This window comes from Ornithorhynchus anatinus, chromosome 7, assembly GCF_004115215.2.
Source record: "Ornithorhynchus anatinus isolate Pmale09 chromosome 7, mOrnAna1.pri.v4, whole genome shotgun sequence".
Lineage (NCBI taxonomy): Eukaryota > Metazoa > Chordata > Mammalia > Monotremata > Ornithorhynchidae > Ornithorhynchus > Ornithorhynchus anatinus.
The window spans coordinates 74,441,098-74,460,687 of record NC_041734.1 but is presented as its reverse complement, the minus strand read 5'-3'; the positions used below and the strand labels follow the sequence as shown (position 1 = coordinate 74,460,687).

The 19,590-nt window shown below is 42.2% G+C and overlaps 1 protein-coding gene across 1 annotated transcript in view; it reads left to right on the top strand.

The window, feature by feature from the left end:
• PARD3B (par-3 family cell polarity regulator beta) overlaps nt 1–19,590 on the top strand; it is a 933,574-nt gene that overhangs the window by 549,978 nt on the left and 364,006 nt on the right.

The following is a 19,590-nucleotide window of genomic DNA, read 5'->3' as shown; positions in this document are numbered from 1 at the left end:
CCAAAATGTGTAGCATAGATAAAAGGATTCCTCACCAACTTTCAACCTAGGAACTGCCACCAGTTCATAAAGTCCGCGAATTTATTTCATTTCCCCCAAGTGTTTATTATAGAACTCTGCACACAGTACATACTCAGTAATGATAATAATTGTGGTATTTGATAAGTGCTTACTACGTGTCAGGCACGGTACTAAGCGCTGGGGTGGATACAAGCTAATCGGGTCAGACACAGTCCCTGTCCCAAATGGGGCTCATGGTCCCTATCCCCATTTTCCAGATGAGGTAACTGAGGCACATAGAAGTGGAGTGACTTGCCCAAGGTCACACAGCAGACAAGAGGTGGAGTCAGAATTAGAAACCAAATCCTTCTAACTCTCAAGCCCGGGCTCTACCCAGCAGACCACACTGCCTCTCTTAATTGATTCAGAGAAACTCTTTCTACCTTCTTCCTATTTGTGTGTTTATCCCAAAAGAATCTTTTTTTTTCTCTGAATTCAGTCTTATAGAAGAGCAAAAGATATGTCTTTATTAGAGATAACCATCTCTGAAAAAGTCGACCTTTTACAGACCAAGGAAGTTCTCCATACCTATATTTCTACAACTAACTCTAATTTAAGCAAAACTTCACCATTGGTACTGTCATCTTTGAATATGAACGACAACTAGACCTTATAATTTTGTGTTCCTCAAGTATTTCAGCATTCCCACAGAATCGGACAAAGTAACTTCCATTAGCACCGTTATTCTTATCATTCCTCTATCATTTCTATCCCCATTAATGGGGTTGCCTGCACGTTCTGTCCTATCTCTCTCAACAATTATTGGTATGGGTTAAAATTTCCATAATTTCTTTTCCATCAATGAATTTCTCACTCATCCAAAAGGTGAACTAAATCCACATTATCCCTTAATGTATCAGTCTGGTGAATGCCCCACACAATCTGATTTTTTATTTTTTATTTTTGTATTTTAAGAAATGTAGATGGCAAAGTGGTTCTCAGCCTGATTTCAGTTTCCCCCCCAAGTGTTTTATGTTGAGGCAACTTGATTGCTTCATGATAGGTAGGATCCCTGCCCTATTGAATGAATTGCTAGCCTCTGCTCCGTCTAGACTGATTTTGATTATAAACACAGGCAGTAATGAGATAAAATGATCAGATTCTCCTGAATTTAGACTCTACCAACCACTCCAGAAAGAAAGGGGCTCCCAAATACAGACCAACTATAGAAATTATATTATTATTTATTTGCTATTGTTTTAATGAGATGTTCTTCCCCTTGACTCTATTTATTGCCATTGTTCTTGTCTGTCTCCCCCGATTAGACTGTAAGCCTTTCAAAGGGCATGGACTGTCTCTATCTGTTACAGATTTGTACATTCCAAGCGCTTTGTACAGTGCTCTGCACATAGTAAGCACTCAATAAATGCTATTGAGTGAATGAATGAATTGAAAGAAATTAATGGCTGGCAGATAAATTGTAAGAATTAAACATCCTAAAGAAGAAAGGGTAGAAAATGAACTCAATGAGATAAACCCTTGGTGTTCTCAATTATACAAAATGCATCATCTCCAGTAGGACAAATGTCATTAGATTCCCCCATTGTTTAATAGTATTTGTTAAGAGCTTACTCTTTCCCAGACACTATACTAAGCAGTGGGGTAGATACAACCTAATCAGGTAGGACAGTCCATCTCCCACGTAGAGCTCACAGTCTTAATCCCCATTTTGCAGATGAGTTAACTGTAGCACAAAGAAGTTAAATGATTTGCCCAAGGTCTCGCAGAGAACCAGGATTAGAATTCTGTTTATTTCTATTAATGCCTGTTAATTCTATGTATTTATATTAATGCCTGTTTACTTGTTTTGATGCATAAATGACTATTATTCTCTTTATACTGATGCCTGTTTACTTGTTTTGATGAGTGTCTCCCCCCTTCTAGGCTGTAAAGCCAGGGTAGGCAGGGATAATAATAATAATGTTGGTATTTGTTAAGCACTTACTATGTGCAGAGCACTGTTCTAAGCACTGGGGTAGATACAGGGTAATCAGTTTGTCCCATGAGGGGCTCACAGTCTTCATCCCCATTTTGCAGATGAGGTAACTGAAGCCCAGAGAAGTAAAGTGACTTACCCACAGTCACCCATCTGCCAAGTGGCAGAGCCGGGATTCAAACCCATGACCTCTGACTCCCAAGCCCGGGCTCTTCCCACTGAGCTACGCTGCTTCTCTCAGAGATTGTCTGAGAGAGATTGTCAAAGAGATTGTCTCTTTAGTGCTGAATTGTACTTTCCAAGCACTTAGTATAGTGCTCTGCTCACAGTAAGCGCTCAATAAATGTGATTGAATGAATGAACAAACTCAGGTCCTTCTGACCACCAGGCCCATGCTCTATTCACTAGTCCACTCTGCTTCCTGGTGATCAGATTGAAGAAAAAACAAGTTGTGATAGAACTCTCTTACTCTTTACTAAACAAAACAATTCATTGAGCCTCCCAGTTATCTCCTTTGCAAATGTAAATGCGTCTTTTTCGTATAACCATCAAGAAGTCCCACTGATCCTCTAGTTTTGTTGTATGTGAAGACACTTTTACTATTAGGATTGACCTGTTACAAAGGAGCTCTTTAAACTCCTTTTTTTAACCCCATTCTGATTTCCTCTTTGCCCCTGACCTGCGACTATTTATGAGCTTTTCTGTTTTCCATCCTTTCGTGAATTTTCCATTATTTTAAAGGTGACACTTTGCCCTCCGAAGACCTCTTTGACACTGCCAGTTTTCTGTTTGGTTGTCTGATGATTTTTTTCTGATACCTTACCTGAGCCTCTGAAATGATGTTTTTTCATAGCCTTCTTGAAGGTTACATTTTTGTAGCTACTTTCTTTTAAGTATTTTTTTGTCCTAACTAAGGCTGATGCTTGATCAGAATCTCCTCTTCTTGGCTGCTCCAGCAGGAATATAAAGTAATCATGTTGTGATGATTATTTTACAGTGACCATCCCACCTACAATTTTGTACCAAGTCCCATCCACTATTCTGAATGAAATCTAGTATTTTATCTATCCTTGGGTATTCTAGAACTAGTTGTTCTGGAAAATAGGGGTTTGTCTTACCACGTTCCTCATCCCACTGACTGATCCTTCCTGTCTAGGTGAAGATAATGGAAGATGCCACTACAACTATCTGCCCTGTTTGACAGCTCCTCTGATCTCAACTGACATTATCTGTTCACTTTCCTCATCCTGCCCCAATGATTTATAGAGTAGTCCTGCTATATTTTTTATTTGTATTTCCTGAAGATAGCAGCTGGCACCCAATGTGGGGACAGCTTCATGCTCCTCTTTAATTTATGCTCCTTCCCTTCCTCATCCCCTTAAAACAAGCCTTAGGGGTTCTAGAAGCAGGAACAAGCTGGAATTCCATTGTTTAGTGAGAGCCATTTTGGTTGATCCCTTCTATTTTTTACAACAAAACTCCAATCTTGGTTCCTCTTTTGTTAGCGTGCATTTGGCAATGGGAAAGAAGGATGAAGAGAAATTGATTTCAGGAATTAATTAGATTAAGAACCTCTATTTTCTAGCAGCAAGGCCTAGTGAGGAGCAGTGTTGGGTAGTGAAAAGAGCATGGGCCTGGGAGTCAGAGGACCTGGGTCCTAATCCCCATTCCCCCACTTGCCTGCTGTATGTCCTTGGGCATACAGTCACTTAACCTCTCTGGACCTCGATTCCCTCATCTGCAAAATGGGGATTTAATGCCTGTTCTCCCTTCTACTTAGACTGTGAGCCCCATGTGGGACTTGCTGGTTTGTAACTACCCCTGTGCTTAGTGGAGTGCTTGTCACATGATAAGAGTTTAACAGATGCTGTTATTTTTATTATCATTTTGTCATTATTTTTATTATTGTTATGATTATCATCATTACCTAACCTTTTCCTACTTTCCTAAGGTTCTAATTTTTTGAGGACACTGGGTTTGGAGAAAAATTAAAATTTGTTTCCAATGAGAGACCAAGATCTGAGGAGTAGAGGCTAATTCGCATTAGTGCAGATACTCCTGCTGGGAATATGATATTTTGGAAGTGCCTGACTGTGGGTGTGAATGACCTGATAAGCATAAGTATGTCTCCATTTTTTTTAAATGGTATTTGTTAAGCACTTACTATGTATCAGGCACGTGAGTAAGGGCTGGAGTTAATAATCAGGTTGGATGTAGTCCCTGTCCCAGATAGGGTTTGCAGTCTTAATCCCCATTTTACAGATGAGGTAACTGAGGCACAGAGAAGTTAGTGACTTGCCCAGGGTCACACAACAGACAGGTGGAAGAGGTGAGATTAGAATCCAGGTCATACTTACTCCCAGGCCTTGACTCTATCTGCTAGGTGCAGTGCTTCTCCATTTATTTGCATGTATGTCTGAGATTTAGGGGTTTGGTAATCAGGGAGAATGGTGGATCCAGGTCAGAGAGGGTAGGAGTCGTGATGAAGAGGGAATAATAAGGTTGTTGCTTTGAAAACTGTTAAGTGTTTCAAATGTTAAGTGTTTGTTTTTTGATCACGCCTTACCATGTTTAAATCTGAAAAATAAATTGACCTTTCACCCCCATAACTATTTTAAAAGTAAATGGTTGTAGTATTCAGGCAAAAATCCTCAGACTTACTACACAGTTAATTCCTGAAAACTGCATCTTAATTTTCATGGGGTACCAAGCACCGGGGTAGGTACAAGATAATCAGATGGGTCGCAATCCCGGCCCACTAGGCTCTCGCAATCTAAGAGGAAGGGAGAGCAGATATTTTATCCATATTTTTAATCGATGAGGAAACTGAGGCCCAGAGAATTTAAATTGACTTACCCAAGGACGCAGAGCCAGATTTCCTGGTTCCCACTGCCGTGTTCCTACCACTAGCCCATGCTCACACCCAGCTGAAACGTCATAAATCGGAATTAATTCTTAAATAGGAATTATGTTATATAATTTATGTAATGTCATAAGGGAGTCTGAATTTGTGGTGGGCTTGCTGACTCGTACTTCATCAGAACTAAAATGGACTTGTCAACTCATTCTGGACACTCCACCTTCCCAACACTCCTCCTTAAATGTCTCTCCGCACCCACCACCCCATCCCAGTCTTGATAATGGTTTGTCTATTTCCTCATGGCTCCCATGCACACATTGGCCCTCCCCTCCCCACCCCCACACTGTTCATGAAGTAGGCTAATGTTGTAAAATCTAAACGGGTCCTTCAGTGGTATTTATTGTGTACTTACTTAGTGCAGAGCACTGTACTATGCATGTGGGAGGGTACAATACCACAGAGTAAGTAGACAAGTTCCCTGTCCTCAAGGAGCTTGCAGTCAAGTGAGTGTAAGCTCCTCGTTTCATAGTGAAATATGTATCAAAGCCTAGAATGTACGTTTAGAAATGTAGTTGTTCATTTTAATGTAAATTGTTGTAAGGGGAAGTCTGTCTGGATGGTATTTGATAGAAAAATTTGTGAAATCTTTACATCCATCTATGTCAGGAACTTCATTATTCTCTGTGTTGAGTTAGCATGTCACTGCCTGCATGAATGTTGCTATTTTTGTCCATGAAAGCACTTGGGGAAACCAAGAAGAGATGAGTCTGCACAATTGGATTCATGATGGCATTAAGAATTTATTACTGTGTTAAACACTGGAGTAGATATTGAGTGCTTACTGTGTGCAGAGCACTGTATTAAGCACCTGGAAAGTACAATTCAGCAGTAAAAAGAGACAATCGTTGCCCACTCCGAGCTTACAGTCTAGAAGGGGGGAGACAGACATCAAAACTATTAAGCAGGCAAATACAGATTGGACATAATCCCTGTCCCACATGGGGTTCATAGCCTAAGAGTTAGAACTAGTATTTTGTCCCCATTTTACAGAGGAAGAACTGAGGCATGTGGCGATTACATGATTTGCCCAATGTCACGCAGCAGCCAAGTGGCAAAGCCGGATTTGAACCTGGGTCACCTGACTCATAGTCCTGTGCTTTTAAAGATGCATTGTTACTCAAGAAATGAACGTGTCTTTCTCTCTGCAAATCATTTTTTAAAACCCTGCCAAAGGGATCCAAAATGTTGCTAAATGGCTTGAATCACATCTTAGTTTGAAATGTTATTTTTAGCAGAATTATCTGAGAAATTAATAAAATAAAGCATATTCACATGTTTTTAAAACATGACATTTTTCAGGGCGGGATACTTTGAAGGCTTTGGCTAGTAGATTAGGAAATGGGCATATGTTTATTGAATAAATATCATTGCCCGCAATGGTATTTACTGAGAATGCCTACTTTGTGCCACATATTCTCCTAGGCACCTGGGGAGTAGTCCAAAGAAGCAGAAAACATGGATCTGCCCTCAAGGAACTTAAAAATGAGCTAGAACAGTTTTAATATCCCCTAAAATTTAAGCTTTGATTTTCTTCTTAAACCATTTTCACTAACAAAATATGTACGAGTAGTGATATGGAAAATTCTGGCCATTTCATTTACCCTGTGTGTTCTGTGTGCATTCTTTGAGTGGAAGAATATTGCTATGGGCTTGACATATTATCTAAGAAATTGTAAGTAAATTCATTTTTAAAACTTATTTAAAATTGACAAAATCAGGAGTTTCAGCAGGTTGGGTGCAGTTTCCCCCTTTCTTCAGCTGGGCCCAAAGGTTACACTGTTTTTGGTTTAAGACTTGATCAATTATTGCCCACGCTGTTTACCGGTATTCCAAATTCAAGATATCGAGGAGGTGATTGTAAAACAGTTGTACTGGGGTATTAGTTGAAGAAAGAGGATACCAAATTCTGCTGACACCTTTGTAAATAAGTATCAGGAACATTTGTTGTGGGCCCAGACTGAGATATGTTTGTAGTGTGTGTGTGTACTTATTGGCAGCTAAATCTACAAGGGGTTCTCCGATAAGGTTAATGCCTAGTTAATTACCCAGAGCCTTGACATGTTGTTTGATTGCCACTAGGCTCACAAACATCTTCTACCGGTCCTGGCCAGAATCCTTAAGAACCCAGAAAAGCAAGCTATTGACCGAGGGAGGGCCAACAAAATAAATACGGTATTTTATGTTCTTTTAATTCAGGGCCAAGTGGATTTGGATGAAGTGTTTATTTAGTTTGCCGGCTGTTTCAGATGCTGTGGTGTATTGATTCCTTTTATTACTAGCAGCCGTTTAACCTGACCTCTCCCAGATCCAGTATTTTAAAAGCCATAAATTTTAACTTTACTTATGAGCAAAGGCTAAAATGCTGTGAAAGCCTTTTTATTAGTCGAGCTCTGCCGGGCTCTACGTTCGCGTGTCACCTACGGCAACAATATTTAGAGCTTCTTAAATGAGAGTGGTTGGCGGAGGGTTGGGGAGAGGGAGAGGGTAGCAATAAAATGAACTCATAAACATTGCAAGGATGTAGGTGTACGATTAGACGACCGGAGGACAGACAGGTGTAAGAGAGAACAAAATAAGAAGGAAAAATGGCTTTTAGTTGATTTGTTGAACTAAGTTAGATTTGGACTACATGCTTTCTGAGGATAACCCAGACTACTGTCATAACAGTAGTAATAATGATAATCATATAAATCAATCACTTGTATTTTTTGAGTGCTTACTGTGTGCAGAGCAGTGTACTAAGCGTTTGGGAGAGTACAGCGAAATAGATTTGGTAGACACGTTCCCTGCCCACAGGGAGCCATGGTATTTTAGTGCTTAGTATGTGGCAAGCATTGTATTATTTTCATTACCCTATTTATTTTGTTAATGAATTGTACATCGCCTCGATTCTATTTACTTGCCATTGTTTTTACAAGATGTTCTTCCCCTTGACTCTATTTATTGCCATTGTTCTCGTCTGTCCGTCTCCCCCGATTAGACCGTAAGCCCGTCAAACGGCAGGGACTGTCTCTATCTGTTGCCGACTTGTTCGTCCCAAGCGCTTAGTACAGTGCTCTGCACATAGTAAGCGCTCAATAAATACTATTGAATGAATGAATGAATTAAGTACTGGGGTAATTACAAGAAAATCAGGTTAGACACAGTCTCAGTCTCAAACCCTACATAAGAGGAAGTTGGATTTAATCCACATTTTACAGATAAGGAAAGTGAGGCCTCCCCCTCTAGACTGTAAATTCATTACGGGTAGGGAATGTATCTGCTAATTCTGTCATACTGTACTCTATCAAGTGCTTATTGCAGTGCTCTGCACATATTAAGTGCTCAATAAATACCATCGATTGCTTGATTGATAAATTAAGTGGCTTGTCCATGGTCACACAGCGGACAAGTGGCAGAGGCAGGATTAGAATCTAGGTCCTCTGATTCTCTGGCCTGGGCTGTATCTACTAGGCCATGCTGCTTCTCATATAACCGTAATGGCTATTAATTTTCATCCAGCTTTCATAGTGCTAAAATTCTTGGAAATAGACCTAGTGACTACTCTCAGAGAAGCAGCACACCCTAGGAAAGAGCATGGGTCTGGGAGTCAGGAGACCTGGGTTCTTATTCTCACTCCTCTACTTACCTGCTCTGTGTCCTATGTGCCCCTTGACTTTCCTGTTCCTCAGTTACCTCCTCTGTAAAATAGGGAGTAAATGTTTGTTCTCTCTCGCTGCGATCTTCAAATGGGTCATGGTCTTTTTCCGACCTGCTTATATTTTATCAACCCCATTGTTTAGTGTGCTAAACTAAGTGTACTTGAGATAGTAAGGGCTTAAGAAATACTAAATATTATTATTACTATTATTATTATTATTATATCTCCAGAAAGAAAACTTAGATTCAAATGGTTCTGGCCATCATTACTTTCAGTGGTGATTTTTCTTCCTTGATTCCTTTTTAAAGAAGTGGAGATTTTTCTGGAGAGGGAGAGACAGAGAGAAAAGTAGACACCTTAGATCTAGGATGAAAGAAGGCAGTTCCAACACCCACCCCCTGAACTCAGTGATCCACTTCTGTGCCACAGGATTTATTTATTTATTTACTGCCGTAAGGTACTAGTCACTTCTCTCCCAAGTAGCAGAATTTCTTATGTCGGATTATCTTAGTAAGAGTGCTCTGCAGGAGACAGAATGCATCCTGTGGTGTGTTTTGAGGAGGAGCTGACCCAGACGCTGAGGACAAAGAAACAGGTTCATGGCACTAACTGAATCAAAGCCATCATTCTTTGCAATAGCCCTTTAGTTGGACTTTTTGGCCTGCTTGAGCCCACTCGCTTCAGAGAAGAGAGAAAGGATGAACGGGAAAGAGGAGGAGAAAGAGATAAAATATTTTTATGTTGCAGTACGGTGATTTTTCCACCACTGGTTATGATGTCGTTTAGACTGTGAGCCTGTTATTGGGCAGGAATTGTCTCTATCTGTTGCTGAATTGTACATTCCAAGCGTTAGGACAGTGCTCTGCACATAGTAAGTGCTCAGTGAATGAATGTCTCCATTTTACTTTTACACTTCTGTAGACTTTGGTCTCTTATTTTTTTAGAAAGTGCTCTGTTCATTTTACAAATGATCAGAGATGTTTATTCAGATAAATCTTTTTACTTCAACCCTTTGTTCTCCTCTATTTGACCATGATGCTGAATTAGTGGAATTAAATTAGTGAAGGATTTTCACGTCACCCTAGAAGAAAAAGCTAAACTTAAAGAAAAATCACATATCGAGGTGATTTTAACCAAAAATATGCTGTCAAAAAACCTCCTTTTTTTTTAAGTATTTGACATTAAGCTGTTCTCCAAGACGTCAGGCATGACGTTTACACTAGATGTGTCATCTTGCCCGATCGCTGGTCCTTTCGGAGAAGCAGCGTGGCTCAGTGGAAAGAGCATGGGCTTTGGAGTCTGAGGTCATGGGTTCGAATCCCGGCTCTGACACTTGTCAGCTGTGTGACTGTGGGCAAGTCACTTAACTGCTCTGTGCCTCAGTTACCTCATCTGTAAAATGGGGATGAAGACTGTGAGCCCCACGTGGGACAACCTGATTCCCCTGTGTCTACCCCAGCGCTTAGAACAGTGCTCTGCACATAGTAAGCGCTTAACAAATACTAACATTATTATTATTATTATCCTTCCTGGCAGTGTCCCACAGAAGAACCCTCCTGTCTTCACTGAGCTTAGGAAGGGTCCTTCAGAATGTTTTAGGTATCTGAGTCCATCCAGTAATTTTAGGCACTTCCCGAAGAGATGCAGAATGTCTCTTCACGTTTGATCCTTCTTCTGATACTTATGGTGGTTAGCAGTGAGGCCTAGTGGAGAGAGCATTGGGCCTGGAAGTCCGCATATCAGAATTCTAATTCCAGATCTCCCATATACCCCTTGTATGACCTCAGGCAAGTCACTTAACTTCCCAGTGCCTCCGTTCCCTCATCTGCAAAATGGGGCTTCACTTATCTTTTCTCCCTGGTACTTAGACAGTGAGCCTCATGTGGGACCTGATGATCTTGTATCTACCCCAGCACTTAATACAGTAATAATAATAATAATGATGGTATTTGTTAAACACTTACTATGGGTCAAGCACTGTTCTAAGTGCTGGGGTAGATAGAGGGTAATCAGGATGTACCACGTGGGGCTCCCCGTCTTAATGCCCATTTGACAGATGAGGTAACTGAGGCACAGAGAAGTGAAGTGATTTGCTCAAAGTCACAAAGCTGACAGATGGTGGAGCTGGGATTAGAATCCATGACCTCCGATTCCCAAGCCGGTGCTCTTTCCAGTAAGCCACACCGGAAAGAGCTTGGCTTTTATGTTTAAGCATAATGAAAATTACCACAATTATTATTATTATTTTTTCACTCGGTAGGAGATCAATAAATACCACTAATGTGACTTTTACTTCTACTACCTATACTGTTATTACAGCTCCTTATTACTACTACTACTAATAATAATGATGGTATTTGTTAAGCGCTTACTGTGAGTGAAGCACTGCTCTAAGCACTGGGCCAGGGAGATACAATGTGATCAGGTTGTCCCACGTGGGGCTCACAGTCTTCATCCCCATTTTACAGATGAGGGAACTGAGGCACAGAGAAGTGAAGTGACTTGTCCAAAGTCACACACCTGACACGCGGTGGAGCCGGGATTAGAACCCAGGACCTCCGACTCCCAAGCCCGGCCTCCTTCCACCGAGCCATGCTGCTTCTCCAACTACGGCTATTCCTATTCCTATTCCTCGTACGACATCAGACCTGTCCCGACACGTTACATGATACTACTATGACTCTCGTTCCTGCTACTGAGATCAGGCTATTTCCCAAAGTGTCATGTTTCTTGGTCTACTGCAAAAGTGGACGAGAGCACTGACCTTTTTAAGAGAATAGAGATGAATGGGGGTCAAAGAAGACAGGAATTTTAGCCATTTTTTCCTCGGAAAAATCTGAACTGTTTTTGGAAGTTGGGATTTGATCTCATTTCAAACCCCTAATCGGCCCAAATAATACTTTTCCTTTCAAGCAAGAATCAAACCCAAGACATTATTTGGAAATCCCTATCCCGCATGAATCAGAATTAAATAAAAGCAACCAATTATTCTTCAGTGATATTTTGATTTTTTTTTTAATTGTGAACCTGTTGAAATCAATATTTACCTGATCTGGAGTTTAACCAAAATAATTTCTCACAGATGGATGCACAAGAAAAAGTAGTAGAAAGCATACAGGCTTTCTCCCTCCATAGAACTATATTTAGTTCTTTAAATAAATACGTTTTTTAGTCGGTACCCACTCACTCTCTCTAAATCATAGTTGTGTAGTGTACAAAACATTCTGGAAAGGAATTCTCCTGGGCTGAATTTCACAAAGAGCTAAAGGAGCAGTAGTTAGGAGAGGGACTCAAATTCCTATAAAAATGTTCAGCTGCGCTTACTGCCATGGTGTGAATTAAAAGGTTATGTCAGAGGTTAACCTGTGCAATTAAATAAGAAAGCAAATTATTCCAGAACTTGACATCAACTTGGAGGAGAGGCAGGATTACCTACGCGTAGTTTAAATATGAAGCACACAAAAGCAACCAACAAAAGAAAATTATTTCTTCAAGAATTTCTTGAGAAAGAAAATTACTCCGGCTTGCACCTTTAATTTTTCTGTCTTAACTCTTGTAGTGCATGAAGCTCATTACCATTTTCCCAGGTACACCATGGCGATTGATGCATAGTGACAGGTTGTTTTTGTTTTTCTCTTTGACAAACATATTCCCTCCCTCCCTCAGTAATTATCCACAAATTAACCTTTTCCCTTACTGAAATATTTGCCAGTGGGAGAGAGCAAAAAATAAGAAACATCTTACATCTAAGTCAGGCACATGAAGGGAGATTAGTTCTTTCAGGCCACAAGGGTGCCATTTATTAAATTACTACTTCAGTTCCCTAAAAGGCACCATCGTAACCTGGAAGAGTTATTGCCCCACTGAAAATGTCTAACGTGTACCCACCCTTTCTCACCTGCAAGGATCTGGCATATTAATGGGAGAGATAATAATAATAGAAATAGTCTGGTTTTGCTACTATTACAGAATAATCGGCACGGAGTCTTATTTTTTGCCCTGTTCCGTTAGCACTGAAAGCTCATTCTTTACAGCTAAAAGTTTTAATTTAAGGGGCTCTCTTCTCCAGAGTGCCTAAGAAGTAAATGGTCCCCTAGAGCCCGTGAAAGAATTAATGTTCCTTTCTAATCACGTAACATACTACTAGGGCCTGACTTAGGCACCAGAGAAAAGAGAGCTCAGTGAGTATTAAAAAGAAATTAGTCTTTCCCTACTTTACAGAACCCTGACTAATAAGAAAATCCGATTTCTCTAACGGGCCTTTTTAAAAGCAGAGAACTTGCTAAATTCTTCCAGGCCCTGATTTTTCTTTCTTAAATATCTTTTCCTTTTCTGGTCTCATGCGAGCTGAATAAGTCTCCTTCTAATTTAGTATTCTAACTTGCAAGGTAGAGCTAAAAGTAGAAAAAGTCCCTCCTTTCCCTCTAATGAGAATAAACAATTTAATTTCTTTGGGCTATACTTGAGTTCAAAAACTCATCGATTCTTACTGAATGTAGTAGAATAAACGAAATCCTTGAATCATTTCAGTTTTCTATGCAAAGAGATCTGCAACCAGTTAGAACAGTCAGAAAGTGTGGGGAAAATTAAGGTAACAACAGCTAGATTGGCTCTTTTCTAAAAGTCAGTATGTAAATGGATGATCAAAAATGAGAATACCCTGAACTTTTTATGAGCGGTTCCTTGTGGGCAGGGATCATGTATAACATCTCTATCATATATATCTCTATCATATTTCAATCTTCCAAATACTTAATACAGTGCTCTGTACACAGTCTTGTCTCATGCCAACGAGTCGTCTCTGACCCATAGCGATACCATGGACACATCTCTCCCAAACATCGCACCTCCATCTGTAGTCATATTGGGAGTATGCCCATAGAGTTTTCCTGGTGAAAATACAGAATTGGTTCACCATTGCCTCCTTCCATTCAGTAAGCTTGAGTCTCCATCCTCGACTCTCTCCCATGCCGCTGCTGCCCAGCATAGGTGAGTTTTGACTAGTAGCAGATTGCCTTCCAACTTGCTAGCCACTGGCCAAGCTAGGAGTAATAATAATAATAATAATAATAATAATAATAATGTTGGTATTTGTTAAGCACTTACTATGTGCAGAGCACTGTTCTAAGCGCTGGGGTAGGTACAGGGTAATCAGGTTGTCCCACGTGAGACTCACAGTTAATCCCCATTTTACAGATGAGGTAACTGAGGCACAGAGAAGTGAAGTGACTTGCCCACAGTCACACAGCTGACGAGTGGCAGCTCCGGGATTCGAACTCATGACCTCTGACTCCCAAACCCGGGCTCTTTCCACTTTGCTTCACTCTCCTTCCCGTAGTCGAGACTGGTAGAGAACTGGAAACTCTCCAGGTGTGACCCTGAGAGGGGCTGTATACAATAAACGCTTGCAAAATGCCATGGATTGATTGATTATGAAGTGCTGGGAAATCCTTGTTTCTCCCTCCCCCTTAGGATGAGAGTCTCTTGTGAGACAGGAGCTTTGTCCAACTTAATTATCTTATATCTATGCCAGTGCTCAGTCCAGAGCTTGGCACATAGTAATTACTTAATAAACACCACAATTATCACTGTTATTCTTACCTGTCTTGCAGGCCCATGTTGGGGCTCAAAGGGAAACATCTCACCGCTGTCACTTTGCCCTTGTCCCGCCTCTGGTCTGAAACTCCATCCTCCTTCATATCTGACAGACGCTCACTCTCCCCAATTTCAAAGCTTTTTTAAAATCATAGCTCCTCTTAGGGTCCTTCCCTGACTAAGCTGTTATTCCCTCTTCTCCCAATCTCTTCTGCATCACCCTTGCACGTGGATTTGTTCCTTTTATTCACCTCACCCTCAGCCCCACAGCCCTCAGATACATGCCTCTAATTTATTTATTTATATTAATGTCTGTCTCCCGATCTAGACTGTAAGCTTCCTGTGGGCAGGAAATGTGTCTACCAACTCTGCTGTATTGTACTCTCCCAAGTGCTTAGCACAGTGCTCTGCACACCGGAAGCACTCTATAAATGCAATTGATTGATAGAGGGGGAGACAGACATTAATATAAACAAGTAGGTTATAGCTATGTACATAAGTGTAATGGGGGAAAGGATAGGGTGACTATCAACTGTGAAAAGGAAACAGATCTGAGTGCATAGGTGATGCCGAAGGAAGAGAATTTTAGGGAAAAAGCTGGTTTAATCAGAAGAGGCTCTGGGAGGAGATGGGACCTGAATAAGGCTTTGAAGATGGAGAGAGTGGTGGTCTAGCATATTTGAAAGGGGATGGTGTTCCAGGCGAGAAGGAGGATGTGGGACGGGGGTCAGTGGTGACACAAACAAGATCAGGGCTCAGTGAACAAGCTGGTGGTGGAGGAGCGAAGCGTGGGGGGTGGGCTGTAGTAGATCAGTAAAGTAGTGTAGGAGGGGGCAAGATGATGATAAGCCGATGGTAAGGAGTTTCTGTTAGATGGGAACCACCGAGGGTTCTTGAGGAGTGGAGAGATGTTGTGGACTGAATTTTTTTTTTAGAACCAAGAGAATGAAGTATGGACTGGGGTGAGCAGGGGCAGGAAGCAAGGAAGTCAGCGAGGAGAAGGACTTAGTAGTCGAGGCAAGATAGGATAAGTGTTTGGTTCAGTGTAGTGGCAGTTTGGATGGTGAGGAAAGGGTGGATTGCAGCGGTGTTGGGAAGGTAGAAATATGTGATTGTGGAGAAAGCGAGAGGGTTCTGAAGACAAGGCCAGGAATCAATCTCACCGGACTCTACAGCACTATCTCACTACTAGAGTTTTGCACCTTGGCCCGGGACTTTGGGGTTTAACCATTCCCCCATGACTCATTGATGGCGTGGCAGGAGGGAGGCCGGCCCAAGGCAGGAGCTGCTACCTCAGTGTCGGCCTGGAAACGTGCACTGCTGAGACCCTCAATGGAAGGTAATCTAAACCCACCCAGGATTCCTTCCGGCAAAGGATTTGGGCCATCGTGCTCACCCGAGCTTAGTGTCGGGGTGCCATGTCATACGATTCTATGAGATACCACAAGACATAGGATGGAGACAGGCAGGCCTCGTGAACTCAAGAGCCGTGAACAAAGATGACTGACAACCAGAGATCCAAAAAACCCGCCTCTGACTAGAAGGGTGAGCAAGCGTTCCAGGGCCGGAGGTAGCCACGGAGAGCAAGCCGCAGCCAGGCCACGGACGGGGTGGGGTCTCAACAATACCCTCCCCAGCTGGGGCCATGCAGGTAGGGGTGTCGTTGCTGTGTTGGAACCAGAGCAGTGGCAAACTGCAATCTGCTACAGCGGGGGTGAAATTATAAATAACAAAGCCTGGGTGATCTAGGTCTTCACCACAAGCTGTGCAGAAAGTGAAGAAAAGTGACCTGTGGCTCTAGAACTGCAATTTGGCCATCCTCACCATTAAAAAAGCACTTAGGAATAATTATGATATTCATTCATTGCTTCCACGTGACAGAAATTCGTTCATTCATTCAATTGTGTTTATTGAACACGGACTGTTTGCAGAGCACTGTTCTAAGCGCTTGGAATGTACATTTCATCCCTACCCAACAACGGGCTCACAGTCTAGAATGGGGAGACAGACAATAAAACGAAACAAGTAGACAAGCATCAATAGCATCAAAATAGATAAGCAGAATTATACATATGTACACATCATTAATAAAACAAATAGAATAATAAATAAGTACAAATATACACAACTGCTATGGGGAGAGGAAGGGGGTAAAGCAGAGGGAGGGAGTAGGGGTGATGGGGAGGGGAGGAGGAGCAGAGGAAAAGGGGGGAAGACCTCCTGGAGGAGGTGAGCTCTCAGTAGGGCTTTGAAGGGGGGAAGAGAGCTAGTTTGGCAGATGTGAGGAAGGAAAGCATTCCAGGCCAGAGGTGCGACATGAGACGGGGGTCGACGGCGGGGTGAGGACGAGGCGCAGCGAGGAGGTTAGCGGCAGAGGAGCGGAGTGTGCAGGTTGGGCTGTAGACGGAGAGAATGGAGGTGAGGTAGGAGGGGGCAAGGGGATGGAGAGCTTTGAAGCCAATAGTGGGAAGTTTTTGCTTCATGCTAAGGTTGATAGGCAACCACTGGAGATTTTTGAGGAGGGGGGTGACATGCCCAGAAGTGTTTCTGTAGAAAGATAATCTTGGCAGCAGTGTGAAGTATAGACTGAAGGGGGGAGAGACAGGAGGTTTGGAGATCAGAAAGGATGCTGATGCAGTAATCCAGTTGGGATATGATGAGAGATTATACCAACAAGGTAGTGGTTTGGATGGAGAGGAAAGGGTGGATTTTGGTGATGTTGTGAAAGTGAGACCGGCAGGTTTTGGTGCCAGGTTGGATGTGTTGCGTGAATAAGAGAGTGGAGTCAAGGATGACACCAAGGTTTCAGGCCTGTGAGACGGGAAGGATGGTAGTGCCGTCCACAGTGACGGAAAAGTCAGGGAGAGGATAGGGCTTGGGAGGGAAGATAAGGAGCTCAGTCTTAGAAATGTTGAGTTTTAGATGGCGGGCAGACAGCCAGGTGGAGATGTACTGAAGACAGGAGGAGATACGAGCCTGGAGAGAGGGAGAGAGAACAGGGGAGGAGGTAGATGTCTACTCTACTAAGTGCTGGGGTAGATACAATATAAACCCAACAGACACTGTCCCTCTCCCACATGGGGCTCACAGTGTAGTCGGAGAGAGAACGGGTATTGAGTCTCCATTTTATAGATAAGGAAACTGAGTCACAGTGATCTTACGTGACTTGTGCAAGGTCACATAGCAAACAAATTGAAGAGATGGGATTTACACCCAGATTCTTTGACTGCAAGCCTGTTCTCTTTCCGCTTAGGCCAGGCTGCTTCCTATCTAAAAATATCTAATCATCCAAGAGTCTGGATCCAAAAAAAAAAATACAAATAAGGCTTTCCCAAATTTTCTCCATGACTTCTCAACACAGGCTGATGTTTTGTTTCTTCCTATTTTTCCCTGAAGTTTTCCAGGATTTTAGATTTTACACAGTTTGACTCACCTTTGCTCCCTTTATTCACCTCTCCCTCAGGCCCATAATCCTTATGTACATATCTGTAATTTATTTATTTATATTAATGTCTGTCTCCCCGTCTAGACCTTAAACTCACTGAGGGCAGGGAACATGTCTACCAACTATGTTATATTGTATTCTCCCAAGCACTTAGTACAATGCTCTGCATACAGTAAATGCTCCATAAATATGATTAATCGATTGATTGAGTTTAATTACCTGTCAACAGATAATCTCATGCAACAGACAGTGACCCCTGCTCTCCCATGGAGGAGCAAGGTTCCTTGGAGAGCAGTCCGGCGACGAGGAAACACATTACTTGACCCTGCCCTCCCCCAACCACCCCCCCCCCACATACCTCCCACCTCCCTGCTCTACCTAATCTTGAGAATCCAGTTAAGTAAATTTAATCCTGTGGGTCTAAATTCCAGAAGAGAACAGTTAATGGAGCAGCTGAAGCTAAGGTTATATGAACTCTAGTCAGCAGAAGTAAGGATTGATTTTTTTTTTCTCTTTTAAGAAACTGTCCTGTTTTTCAAAGCACACAGCAATTAGTATTCTATCAATAGTAGTAACGATTTGGATGAAAAAGCACTCACAGCCTAGATAAGTCACTTTGTAGAAGAGGAAGAGTCAGAGGGCTGCGCTTAGGGGATCAACCTATAGACATGATTATTTGGGGATTCAAGGGCCATAAGAGACTTTGGTTCTAGTGAAGTAGTCAATGAGGACAAGAGGAGATCAAGATTCAGAATGATGGGTCTTAGCCACAGTTACCCTTAGTTCACTGATTAATGTTAATGAACACAATTTTTTTTAAAAGGTATTTGTTAAGCGCTTACTATGTGCCAGACACTGTATTAAGTGCTTGGGTAGATATAAGCTGATCAGGTTGCTTACAGTCCCCGATCCTACATCGGGCTCGCAGTTTTAATCTCCATTTTACAGCTGAGGTAACTGAGGCACAGAAAAGTGAATTGACTTAATGTTGGTATTTGTTAAGCGCTTACTATGTGCCGAGCACTGTTCTAAGCGCTGGCTTAGACACAGGGGAATCAGGTTGTCCCACGTGGGGCTCACAGTCTTAATCCCCATTTTACAGATGAGGTAACTGAGGCACCGAGAAGTGAAGTGACTTGCCCAAAGTCACCCAGCTGACAAGTGGCAGAGCCGGGGTTCGAACCCATGACCTCTGACTCCAAAGCCCGTGCTCTTTTCCACTGAGCCACGCTGCTTCTCTACCAAGTTCATACAGCAGACAACTGGCAGAGCCGGAAGTAGATTAGAGCCCAGGTCCTTTTGACTCTCAAGTCCATGCTCTATCCATTAGGCCATTTTGCTTCTTGAGGTCCCAGTGTCAGAGGTAGCAAAAGGCAGGGCAGATGGAGAGAATATGAACTGGTTGTGGGCAGGAATGTGTCTGGTTATTGTTATAGTGTACGCTTCCAAGCACTTAGTACAGTGCTTTGCACACAATAAGCCCGCAATAACTACAAATGAAGAAGAAAAGAGTCAGGTGGGGAATAGCAGGTAAAGAGAACATAGCTTTAAAGCACTTGGTCAGCTTCCTTCCTTCTTATCCTTGCTCCTCTCCCATTACAAACACTTATCTCCTCTAATACCAAACTCAGTGTGCCTCACTATCAATATCTCAGCATTTGATACAATACCCTGCACATGGAAAGCCTGCACACAGAAAGCACCCAATAAATATGATTGATTGATTGATCTTAGGTCATCAACCCTTTGCTTGGACCTGTCTCTTGCCTGGAAATCCATACCCATTCACACTCACAGACTACTACTTTCACCATCTTCCAAGGCCTATGACATTACATTTCCTCCAATAATAATAATGATGTGTTAACCTCTCACTATGTGCTGAACAAAGGGTTAGAGCCCAGATAATCTGATGGGACCGAGTTCATGTTCCACATGACGCTCCCAGACTAAGTAGAAGGGAGAACCGACATTTAATCACCATTTTGCAGATA